Source organism: Oxyura jamaicensis, chromosome 5, assembly GCF_011077185.1.
Source record: "Oxyura jamaicensis isolate SHBP4307 breed ruddy duck chromosome 5, BPBGC_Ojam_1.0, whole genome shotgun sequence".
Lineage (NCBI taxonomy): Eukaryota > Metazoa > Chordata > Aves > Anseriformes > Anatidae > Oxyura > Oxyura jamaicensis.
The window spans coordinates 55,013,155-55,026,118 of NC_048897.1; the positions used below are offsets into that span (position 1 = coordinate 55,013,155).

The following is a 12,964-nucleotide window of genomic DNA, read 5'->3' on the forward strand; positions in this document are numbered from 1 at the left end:
GGGAGTTGCCAGAACCAGCCAGAAGATTACAAGGTGAGAACTGAACTCTAGAGCCTGCTCAGTGCCGAGGATGTATGAAGGTGAGGAACAATGTGAAAGGCAGACTATCAGTGCCCTACCTTAAGGATGACTTTAGCAGAGGACACAGTCATCTAAAGAACTGGCTTCACGAGGAAAAAATACATAATAGCTATATGAACTACATGTAATTTGGAGACTTTGAAAAGCTTTAGTAATATACACCTGCATTTAATAATGTAACACCGAGAACCCTCATTTCATGACTTTCAGAGAAGCTAGCTGGGCAATAAACAGCTTAGGTAACTTGGCAAGCTGCTGATTAAGAAGCAATAATTTTTCATCATAATTTTCTTTCTGAATCCTTAGGAACCATTTCTAGTGTGCATTTTTTATTTCTGTGGGCGGAATAGGGAAAATCACACACTTGTCTTCGTTCTATGAAAGACCATGGAGCTAAAGGGCAGTTCTCTAAACTGTAACCTTTCCCTGGCCAATAATTTTCAGATATTGCCCACCTGGCTGGCACTTTGCAGCAGCTTTTCCACTTAAAATATTTGGTCTGTGTTAATGCAAATCTCCTTGGCAACTTAGCTGGCATATAATAATAATCTGCTAGAGTTTGTAAGTGACGAAAAATGTCTTTACTGATCTAATAGCTGGCCGAGTGAGCTGCAGGAGTTAGCATTCCAGTTATTCTTAAAGACAGAGTTCAAAGGGGTTGGATCTTGTATTTTTCTTTCTGACATCTAGTGGTAGTATCTACTGAAAAGGAATTATGTTGTTCCTCCTGTAAAAACTAAAGCTTCTGTTTTACAAGAAACAAAAATACAAAGAAGACATAATAAAAAGAAAATTTGTCATGACTGTGTATACACAACTATAGTGCTATAGTAAGTTCTGTTCAGGTTTCCATGCCTCCAACTTGCTGCTTTTGGTTATTTTCTTATTCTCTCTGAATACATACTTTGCACAATTGATATGCAAAATTACTATACACGTTTGGTCTTGTAATATCCAACAAAAAAGTAATTAGAATAATCTGGGAGGAAAAACGAAACAAAAAAAATGAGAGGACACCAGTTTTAAAGATGCCAAGCTGGACCCATGTGGAACATGGCATGGGGTTGGCTTAAATGGCTCTATTTCATCTTGTACAGAATCAGCCTGCGTGCTACATTTGCAGGACAGAAAATGTAGCTGGAGAGAAAGAACGTAAGATTTTCTAAAAGCCATTTGAAATTTGAGATACACTTGTAACTTGTTAGCTATAAGGGGAAGCTGGTGATTTGCTCAGTGGGAAAGAAATATTTAAGGTATATATGTTTATACTGTAAATTCATATGACCGTCAGGCCTGTTAGGTCCTTGATACTGCAATAACTGAGTAGTTTTACTTTGTGACAGTACCAGTTCCCATGACTCTAGTCAAGAACTGTAATACACATTCCTACCTACCCACATTCTCTGCTACTTCTTGGGATATGTTAATTAGAATCAGATGAATTATTTGCTTGGAATAAATAATACGATACATTTAGACCCTTTTTTTTTTTTTTTTTTTTTTTTTCTTTCCCATGTAGGATCATGCAGAAAGTTAACTGAGTTACTAACTAATAATATGCAACCAATGATCCTGTTCTTTTATGAGACAGAAAATATTAGTGCCCCGGGTTATGGAAGAATTTAACTTCTTATCGAGTCATAGCAAGTGATTGGTCACTTTTGGAAAGTACTGTATGTGTTCCCTTATTGGCAGAATGAAAGGTTTTAATAGAGAAATGAATGATGAAGAATGAATAAAGAACAACCCTGTTTTCTAGTAGGAATTTTTGGACAAATTGTATGTGTTAAAAATTATGAAAATGTCAGGATTTGCAGAAAATTTTCATGAATAAATCACTAGAGCACACATTAATCTTGACTGTTACGCCCCTATGAATAATAATAAAATGAAATTGCCATTTATTTCTGCCTTATATAGCCAGAAGCAGGAAGTCCCCAGGTTTCATAACAAGAACAAACAGCTTATTTGAACCATACCAATAAGCTTAAAATCTATTATAGTCCTTGAAAGACCTACAAGTTGCAATAAATACTAAAGAACCATTTGAGAGCGCTAAAAGAAACTACACACAAGCATTTCATTTCCCACTGTATAAAACTGTACAGTAATATTGTGTGAAGTGCTCAAAGTGCTCAAAAAAAAAAAAAAAAAAAAAAAGATGTGTTAACAATACAAACACATAAAGAAGTAGCAACAGTTTCTGCTAATTTTTAACAAATTCCTTTGAAATCTGGTTGCCCTTGGGTCACAACCTTTCCGGGGGGAAAAAAAAAGTACTTCCCAAATGCCTCATTAAATTATTATTATTATTATTATTATTATTATTTTCCCTGGGAAAATTAGTGGAATTAAATAATATGATTGTATTTTCACAGAACTACCCATAATGATGAATAGGAGTTTGAGTGGCTTAGGTAGTTGCAGACCAAGATATGCACTTTTTTTTTTTTTTTTTTTTTTTTCTAGTATCCATTTTCTTTTCTATTGGAAACACTGACTTTCATATACCATTTCATCTTTGAGTAATTGCCCCTTGCATTTTCTCATCCTCAGTGGAAAGCATTAGCCTCTGTAATTTGGAATAAGCTAAAAACAAGTCTGTCTATTTTTGAACCTTACTTTTTTCTTTTTTTTTCTTTTTTTTGGGGGGGCGGGTAGGCAATAAATATATAAAGAATAAGAGGAGAATATTACTCTTTTGGGTAATTTATGTAAAATAAAAGTGCATGCTTTTCTTTAAAATCAGATTACTCAGAATGAAAATGAAGTCAACTATTTTGTTAACTTTCCTTTTCAGAATCAACTACTCTAGGCCTATATTATGGGAGTTTGGTACATCACAGCAGTTCAACATTTACAATCCTCGCTTTACATTTAAGGAAGTGCCAAAATTCACGTCATTTCTGTATACTGGCAGTTCATAAAAAGGTTGCCAGAAGTGTTGACACCTCACAATAGATTTCAGGAAAGCTGTCTGCATAGCTTGATATGGGTAAAGAAGAACCATTACTTATCTTGAACTTCAAGAACCTAATGAGATGTTTATAGCTGGTTTCAAGTTTGGATGGTCCTTATGTTCTTCCTCAATAACTGCACTCTCATCTTTACATAATATGTAGACTGGAAAGATAGTTCAAAATACTCCAAGCGGCTCTGGCTAGGATTTTGTGTCAAGTGACTGTCCTGGACTTGTTACACACCATTCTCCCTGAAAAGTAAGTTATCACAAACCACTAGCATCTTTGGCTGATTATTTAGCCTGATTTATCTTTTAGCAGGAAGTTGTTGGCATAAAGGGAAATAAATACAGCTTTGAGAGCATTTATCCCTCTCAGATGAAGAGCCAGATGCATTGACATGCTCACACTGACTTTTTAAAAAACATTTCAGATCATGGTGAATGTATTGTATCTGTTGTTCTCTGTAAACTTAGGATACCCATTTTATACAGTGAAGCTTTTGGGCCTGATCCATCTGTATTAGGATATGATGATGATTTTAGCAACTGGGATATTTACTACTTGGAAAAATAACGAACCAGTAATTTACTATTAGATCAAGTTTCCTATCAATTTCTTATTAGGAATATACAGAATATACTAATTTTCAATCCTTACTCCTCTTCATCTTCAGAGAACAAAAGAAACAAATTTAGGGCTTCTACAGACTGCTACTAGTGGATAATCCTGTAAATCCAGTCTGTCTAGAATCCTGTCTTTCTAAACAGCCAATTTTCTAAGGGAAAACTGTAGAACAGATGTGAAAACAGAGAAATTAAGCACAGCAACTGGAGAAAAACAAGAACAATCTGAAGTGAAACAGTTTGTAATATGTAATGGCCAAAGAGAATAGAATTAAGAAGCAGATTTGAACAACACATAATTCAGGCTGCTCTTCTGTTTCTTCATTCCTAGGAAGTGATCACTTTAATGTTGAGATGCTCTTGGAAGCTTTCCTAATTTTTGTAAATCCAAAGGAAAGTCTCAATATATAGTTTTTAATTTTTTTATTTTCTCTAAAGCATATAGTTAAGAATGCATGCTTTGAGTAAGAACTGAACATCTGTATTTCTGCTTCACTGAGTGTAATCGTACATTCATGCAAGACATTCTTTATATTAAAAGAAATTTGTTAAAAAGAATTAGTAGAAACCACTCTTTGAAGTTTTCTTATGAAATAGACAATTTCATGTTGTAGTTACTCAGTTGTGAATGTAAAATTTAAACTGGACAACTTAAGGGCATTTTCTTCTTGCCTCTAACTAGTTTTATGGTGAGGAAATCTGATACACTGTAATTACGATTAACAAAGCAAATATCATGCAGTGCAGTAGTGACAGATACCCACCTGTCCTGGATTATTGGCCCACGCTCATCACAGTTTGTTACAGAGAGTAAAGCACAGGAGTATAAGCCTGCTGTCCCAGCGAGCATACCCAAACTATGCACTGGGTTATGGAAATGAACTCATTGAAGTTTTGACCTTGGTAAGGGATGGTGGATGGATGGTGCCCCACAGTTACTTTCTGAGGATTGTCAGTATTCTTACTCCAGTCATGCAGGAGGTGCCCAAACATGAGGTTTTCCTGCTGATCTGTGTGCTGGCAGGCAGCTTGTTCTGCACTATAGCTGGCTGTACAGGTGAACTTGGGCTTTACTCTCTCTACTGCTGCTGATCTAAACATTTTAAAAGTTGCAATAGTTAAAAATAAAAATTAAATTGGGAAAATAAAAAACCAGAACAGTGCGTTTTTGCATTCATTTACTGTCCTATCAGTGAAGTAACCACAGGATTGCTGCTCTCAATTCTAGACATCAGTCTGAGCTCACAGAGGTGATGTGAACTGTTGCCAGTGACTGTTGAAGATGAATGTATTAACATGCCCGTAAGTTCCTCGACTAAAACTGGGCAGAGTTATACCTGGAGAAATGTGGTCATACCACAGAACCAAAGGGGCACAGTAAATAAATCAGTTACTCGGAAAGGTCAGACGTTACTGAGAACTCATTGGATTCAGGGGACAACAAATCTTCTGAGGGGGACAGGTGGGGGACAAAGGACAAAGATAACAGCTAGATATAGTCTTTGATATGGTTAACCCTGTCCATCCCTTGTTCCTTCCTGCCAAAAATACTCATAGCTGTTTTCTCTAGAAAAAAAAAAAAAAAAAAAAAAAAAAAAAAAAACAGATTAGGATAATATATAAATGCCCAAGAACAGTATCAATAACCAGCTCATTAAGGCTAGACATTCTGGCAGCTGTCAAGATTAAGATGTTTCAGCTTTCATGGATAAACAGCTTGTTTTTGCCCTCACACCTGCATGTAAAAAGAGGGACATTGCTTATCAAACACAATGCTTCAGGAAGGACTGATCAGTCAGAAGTTAATTTATTTTTCATTCATCTTGAAATAAAGGTCAAGATACTAACGCTTCAGGATTTCAGGGCACTAATGCTGATTGTAACTTAACTGAATACATTAGTTTTGCATGAGGTTTCAAAAGCTGCAAGGAACCTCACAGTGCGTTTAACCCCCAAGAAAAGCAGGAAGTAATTTTATTTTAGATATTTAAGAAACACTGCAAGTCTTTTCGCACAAAGAAGGAAACACCCAGCTTTGAGCACCCAAGACTCTAGGGTTACTGGAAGAATCAAAAGCTTTTATGTTTTATACAAAAAGCCAGTTATAGCGATGACTGCATGTTCAACCCCATTTACCATTATCACTGTGAAAGAGTGTGTTACTTCAATGCACCTAAAAAATGTTCAGCAATTAAAAAATTAACACTTAATGTTTTAAAAGCATTCCAAAGGTGTATATTAAATTCATAGAAAGCAGCCACTGACATAAGGTTAATAAATGATGTTGTCTCTAGGGCTTTGGTGTTTAAGAAAAAAGTTACTAAATTCTGATGAGTAAAATAGATACTGACGGCGATGACGACTCTCAGATCTGTAAAACTGGAACCACAGTTTTCTTCCGTGACCTTGCTCTTTTTTGACTGAGTGGTGATGAGTTGTGTGAGAAAATACTACTAAATGTTTCACTGTTCTCAGTGGTCATTCAGGTAGGAAAAGGTCATCACTGATGACACATCATAGTGACCTCAGAAATACAAAAAGAAATCTCCTGTGCACCCTGAGCTTGCCTAGCAGCTAGATGCAGGCTTAGGGTATTCCCAGGAGCATGGACATCCAGGATTGATTAAGATAAGGTATCTTCTGACACCTTTCTTGTCAAAGTCTTCAGAGTAGCAATTTGATGCAAAATGTGTTCATCATTAGTATTTGTCAACTAACTACACCTCCTGCCCTCTTGCTTGATGACAAGAAAGTCCACTGAAAACAAATATATTCCTCTAATAATTTCAAATATGATACAAATTTGAAAAGAAATGCAAATCTAGATTTTTAAGAGAAAAATTTCATCTGAGAGTTTTAAGAAAAATCTGCAAGCTATTGTTTTTTTCAGATTTTCTGTCTTAACAGCGTAGGGACCTTATATATCTGCAGGACATTCATGCACATGTGGAGTTCTGTGCTGCTTTGTGTGCATGTCATTTATAATCTCTGAAAGTTATGTTTACACACACAGGAGAAAAGTGCTCACTGTAATTATGCCTTTATTCTGTGTTTGCCCAGGTCTCAGCTCAAGGAAACTGCTGAACCACTACTGCTATGTCCCATGCAGACTAACCTGGAGACGCCTTAGCTGCAAGATGTGTACCACCTGCTGAGATACAGTAAGGAGCTGCTTTTTTAAACACTTACTAATTGTGAGTCGCTGCTGTTTGACTCATACTAAAGCTCATTTGTGTGCTGCTGTCTTTTCCATCTTCCATTTCTTCCATTTAGCACAGAATGGTGCTTTACAGTGACCTTCAATTTATTTATTTATTTTGGTAATGGATCAGAGGAAAAAGGGACTACTGCAGCTCAGAGAAAGTTCTGGAGGTGGTTACTTCCCAGATGCAACCTGTGTTTCACTTTTAGTGCTCCTTCTCATTTCCATTGGTAAATAAGTCAGGACTGCATAGAAGTTAGACATCAGTGGTTTATGGGAGCCTATTTGATTCCACAGTGGCAGAGAAGAGCACTGATGTGGTCAGTCCAAGTTTAAGATATTTTTTTTCTATTGTCCCGCTACTTCTTATCTGTTATCCTTTACTGTGTCCTGCTATTCTCTCCACTCTGCCTGTGAGAAAGAGCTCAGGTGTGTCTAAGCTGGTTGCTGCTCTGTGACAGTGGGAATGCATGTTCACTGCCCTCCTGAACTCAGCATTCTCTCCCCCTAGCCAAACCATCATTTATCAAAAACTTTATCATTTTGCAGATATTATGATTACCACTTAGTCTGCAGTTAGTATGAATTGGAAAAGAGCTGTTCTGCTTTGTCAGTGATTCATCTGAAGGCATCGATGACCCCACAGTTCTGGTTATGAAAGGCGGAAATACAAAACTTCTCTAAGTACCATTCATTTATCTTATCTTTCTGAAGCTTGATTAAACTCTGGAAGAATAGAACATACTTCTCTTTGAAAGCAGTGTGTTCAGAGAGCAAGAACTGTCTCACTAAAATGCCCCTGTTCCAGATCTTTGTTCTGAATTCCCAAAGACGTTAAAGCTTTGCAAAAGTAAGCTTTCTGGAGGACAGTTATAACTACCTTTATTTCGGCACTCCACACCAAGTATACTGGATATAAACTCCACTAACCAGACTAGCAGAAAAAGAACTCTTCTGTTTTTAAGAACCATGCAAAGCCATACAATGTAGAAAAAGGCAGTATTGCTAAATAAGTTTTTCATGTTTCTGGAATCAGTACAGTTACAGAGCTTATTCAAAGCAGTTCAGAGTTACGCTGTGGGTGTACTGCCTCTCAGTCTAAGGCTAATGCTAGAGCTGTTGGCTCAGGTATTTTTTCAGGGAAGAAGTTTATTAGACATTGGGCTGATTCAAATCTTCTCTAATATAAACAACCCTATTTTAAATCTGTATTTTAAAGGTAGCTTTTGTTACTGACAACAGATTCTCAATATAAGGAAGAAAACAGTTTGCTCATTAAATGCTGAAGTGGTATTTTACTGCGTTACTTTTGGAGGATCTTCTCTTATGATTGTTCTTTCATATAATACCAAAATATGTAATTTAGGTGCTCTCCTGTATCATTTTATTGAGGAAAATAGTTGATTTTTTTTTTTTCAGTTTTTCAACTTAATACTTCCTTGTTTTGTAATGGAATGAAAATCTTAAGCACTTAAGAAAAATCTACAACTACACAATATTCTTAAATTTTTTAATGAAGCAATAATAAGAGCTCAAAAGATGCAAATACCAGCAAAACATAAAATGAATTTGACAGTCATCCCCATCAAAGAAGAACTGCACACTAAAAATCATACATTTCTGCCCCCAAAAGAAATCTTTAATCCTTGTTGGTACAAAAAAGATGAAAATGAGATTTTGACATTAATTGGAGCAAGGGGAATGTCATGAGCAAAATGATGTCATTTACTCATGAATCAATTTCTATATTTTGACTGTTTTACAAAAAAAGTGGGAAATAAATTAGACCAAAAAATGAAAGAACTTTGTAGTTTATTAACCTCTTGACTGTCCTAAGAATGTACTCTGAATGCTGCACTGAAGTCATATGTGTACAGCTTTTAAAATGTCCTTGTTAGAAAAGACAGAATAAATGGAAATAGGTAATTGAATTTCTTTCAGCTTATAGAAAGAATGCATGCAGTCATGTTACATGTCTTTGTGAATTAAAATTACTAATTTCTCAGTTTTTTATGGAAAATTTCCTCACTCTGTAGATAACTTTAGGTAAAACACCAAATGACAGCTTTCTGTCTTTAACTAAGTATAGGATTGTTCTTGACATTTGCTAGAAAGCACCAGAATTTTGCATGTGTTTTCTCCAAGCATCTGAACATACATAGTTAAAGCCACTGGGAGTAAATCTGAATCTGACACATGTTAATGGAATGTAAACAGAGCAACAAAATTGTCTAGAAACCCTAATGGTTATTTGAAGAATTGTTTTTAGTGTTTTTCTACCCACATTACCATGTAGCTGGTAGAACAAAGCTGTTAAATTATTACAATGATTAAGCTGTTTATCACTAAATAGCTTTTCCCCCTCCTTCTGTAAATGTCAAAGTTACAGAAAGAAATGTCTTTTTACAAATGAGCAATAGAAACCAAGAAGCAACACAGTTGTCCAAGGTAAATTAGGTGAATCAGTCAACAAATTGACAAGTGGGACCAGGATCTTCTCACTTCTCATTTTGAATCTAGCAATTTTCCAGTTGATCCTAGTAAAACAGTGTGAAACTAAATAGAAAGGGATGCACAAAGTTTAATAAACATTGCTTAGCACACAAGAGGGATTATGACCAGTAAACAGATGGTATGTCTTTTCCAAATAATCTTGTTATAAATGAGTTAAATAATTGAGTTCTGAGAAAGCTGTCATCTCTGCAAATGCACCTGCCTTCTGTTAGACAGTAGGCATATTGGCACCACATGTAGTGTACGACTCACAAAATGAACGGGTTTTGAAGAAAAAAAGTGGTACAGGTTACTGAGAAGCTGCATCAGGAACTCTGCAGCATAAAGCGATTGCTTAGTCTAAATTCTTAAGCTGAAAATAAAAGATACTTGACAGATCCCAATAAGCCTGAAATACCACAAAAATTGTTTATGATCAACATCTGTAATCAAAAAATAAAATAAAAGAATTAAATGCTAGAAGATCCAAGCAGAAGAACTAAGCAATGGTATTCACCAACAATCCTCTATTATTCCTACAGTAAAAATTTATAGGAGTCTGCCATTCTCCTTGCAGTACACCCCATCTTACCAGGGCACGTTCAGGTACACGGAACTGCAGTGCAGTTAGCAGCCTTTGTACCTTAGAATTTTGCACCTTTCAGTCTTGCTATGTTTTCTTCTAAAGCAAACTCTGCAGTAACCTTTTATTATCAAAACACTATTTTACGTATTTATGTAAGAACTTTAATCTGGTAATTAATTGAATGGAAAAAATAAAAATAACTAAAACAAAAGCAAGCTCTAAGATGTTTGAATGTGCTAAAGATCTGCCCATGATATTTAGGTTTGTTCTTCCACTTGCAGTAGGTGAAACTAATATGAAGCAAATAATCTATGTTTCCATCCTGCATTTTGATAGAAGATATTTCTAATATTTTATATGTACCATTATTGTCATTATTTGTCATATATGACAAATTGGAGAGATTTTGTGACTGGTACTTGCAGTAAAGAGAATCTAGACTGGCTGTGCTGGATTTGCATTTTCTTTAATTAAGTGAATTTGGCTAGATCTGTATCTTATCTCCTGGAATAATTTTCTCCAGAAAATTAGGACAGGTAGTTTCTTAATATGAGGATCTAGAGTATCCTCTGCTTTACAGAAGACGGCAAGCCAATGTTTATGGTTAGCTGTTCCTTGAACAATCCCACTAGGAAATGAAAGGAGCAGGTGCTGTCAGTCTGAACTCTAAAATCAGACCTGTCCTCTAAAGTGTAAACCCTTGGCAGTACCAGGAGACAATGTAGCTCCCCATTCTTGGGAAGGAGATTCTTGCACATTTCTTTCCTTTGTCTGTAGGAAGGGCTTCACTGTTTTGCCATCCTAGAGCGCTTCTTGGCAAAGCTTTTCCTTTTATTGAGGTTTCTAGACAGACCGTGTTCGTTTTGGAGCTTTGGCTGTTTAAATAGAAGATATTGCCAGGCTAAACTGGCAGATGAATTCATGTATGCAGTAAGCTTCTTCAGTCTTTTAACACTGAGTATGCAGAGGAAATACGTTCCTTTGAAGAGCTGCTGTACAGTGCAATATGCAGGGAAAAAAAATTGCTCCTTCCTACAGACAGCATGAACAATTTGTTTCAGCATCCATAGCCCTAGTATTCCTACATTATACAGGAGGTGCCAACATGAGCGATTTCATATTGGGATGATGAAGGAGAAGGATTTTTTTGGGGTGCAGATTTGCATTACATGTATACCTGGACACACCACCGATGGGTGTGTTTGCAGTCATTTTCCTTCTGTTGGGACCATGGGTGCAGCTAGGCTCCAGCCCACGGCCCTGGGGATGCAGGCTCCTGCCGCAGCCCCAGCTCTAGGCTCACCTGACGCATGCCTGGGACTGGCCACTGCTCCAAACGTCTCTGCACAGTGGGGACACCCAGTCCTGTAACCACGGTGGTGTGCAATGCATCAGATTCATCGCTTGGGGCCACACAAGTTGGTAATGTAGATTTATCTGGAACGTCTTTACGCACCAGTTATTCTCCCTGAAGTTAGTGAGATTTGCAATACTGGAGGACTCTGAGTTTGGAACGTGAACTACGTTAAAGTCTTCATATTGTTCTGCTCTGAAAAAAAAACACCAAACACCTCACCACAAAGATCTCCTTGTTTTGAATTGTATTTTTCTAAGCAATTAACTGCCTGCTTTTGAGATCCAAATAACAAAATAATAATGTATTGTACACTTTAGAATAAATACACTATAGCAATTACAGTTAATTACATGTGAGATTCTCAATGAGACCTTGGATAAAACAGAGGTGACAAGCAATTTAGCAGACTGTACTTTCAGTGCCAAAATCAATTAAGACATTCTAAATCCTGTAAACATTAATAGTAATTAGTAAGCTGTATGTCACTGTGTGTCTTTGACTGATGTCCAGCATGTTCAGCCTTGTGTTTAGCTACAGGGAAGACTTCCTAGCAAGTATTTTAACAGTCTACAGCACACATTTATTGAGAGAGAACAAAATATCTGCATTTATATATGCTACTGCTGGTGCCAGGGGCTCGAGACTATTTAGGCCAGCCTCTGGATGTCATTGATAGCATAAATACTGAATAATAATTACTAACCAAACCCAAATGAGTCTGCATATGAAGCAGCATTCCTAGTACTAAGCATATTATACAGTTTGGCTCACTATTAGATGACGTTAGTAGCAGCGGATTAGAAATCCCTTTGGGGTTTTTCTGCAGTGAAATACCACCAGTTGCAGAGTATCTTACTTCTTCTGAAACATGATTTCAAATGTATTAGGTTCACTCAAGCAATGAGTAAAAAAAAAAAAAAAAAAAAAAAAAAAGAGAGTATAAATAACCTTAGCACAGAGAACAATAGTCACCATGGTATACAGCATAGCTTTTTTAAAGACTAGTTCAACTATAATCTTTCTGCAGTAGCCAGATGCATTGATATACCCTCTGTGTTATATGCCAGTCTCTCCAGGTGGGGGTACATAAACAAACAGGATGTAGAGAAGGCACAACCAACTTTGCAGCATTCTTCTCACAGACTCATGGCTGTTCTTCCTCAGGCCAAGGCAAATCTGTAAGTGTGGCAGGAGAGTGATTGCTCTCCTCAATTCCCTCTCAGAGTTACAAAGTACAAAGAAGAAAATGCTGTTGGCATCCTGTTGTTCCCAAAAATTGTAATACCACAGTTGTGGGATACTTAAGAAAACAGTGTGGAAACATTGAGCCACTGCTTTCATATTTTCTGTCTTCCCCCAAAAATTGCTCTGTGGGATTGCTCTTAGATCTGGGGAATTCCTTGGTTTTTAAGAACTCCAAGAATTCTGCTTCTTCCAAGTTGAGAAAATCAAATCTTCTCAGCTTCCGAGAGACAATTTCCTTGCTAACTGCAATGCTGATGATGGGATTTTCTAATTTTTCACTACTTCAGCTGAATGATGCTAGGATAATTTATTTTATTTATTTTAATACTTGGTCCTTTTTTCTATATCATTCAACATCCTTAGGTAAGGCATCCAGCAATTCCCACTACTTAGCCATTAAAATAAATAATAAAA

The 12,964-nt window shown here is 36.5% G+C and overlaps 1 protein-coding gene and 1 long non-coding RNA gene across 7 annotated transcripts in view; one reads left to right on the top strand and one right to left on the bottom strand.

Moving 5' to 3' along the window:
- The window catches only part of SYT9 (synaptotagmin 9), a 70,292-nt gene that overhangs the window by 40,459 nt on the left and 16,869 nt on the right, over positions 1 to 12,964 (bottom strand). The gene's annotated exons all lie outside the window — the stretch shown is intronic.
- Positions 6,726 to 10,393, top strand: LOC118168304. The gene is made up of 2 exons (XR_004751482.1): positions 6,726 to 6,828; positions 9,905 to 10,393. It is a non-coding gene; the product is annotated as an uncharacterized LOC118168304 (long non-coding RNA).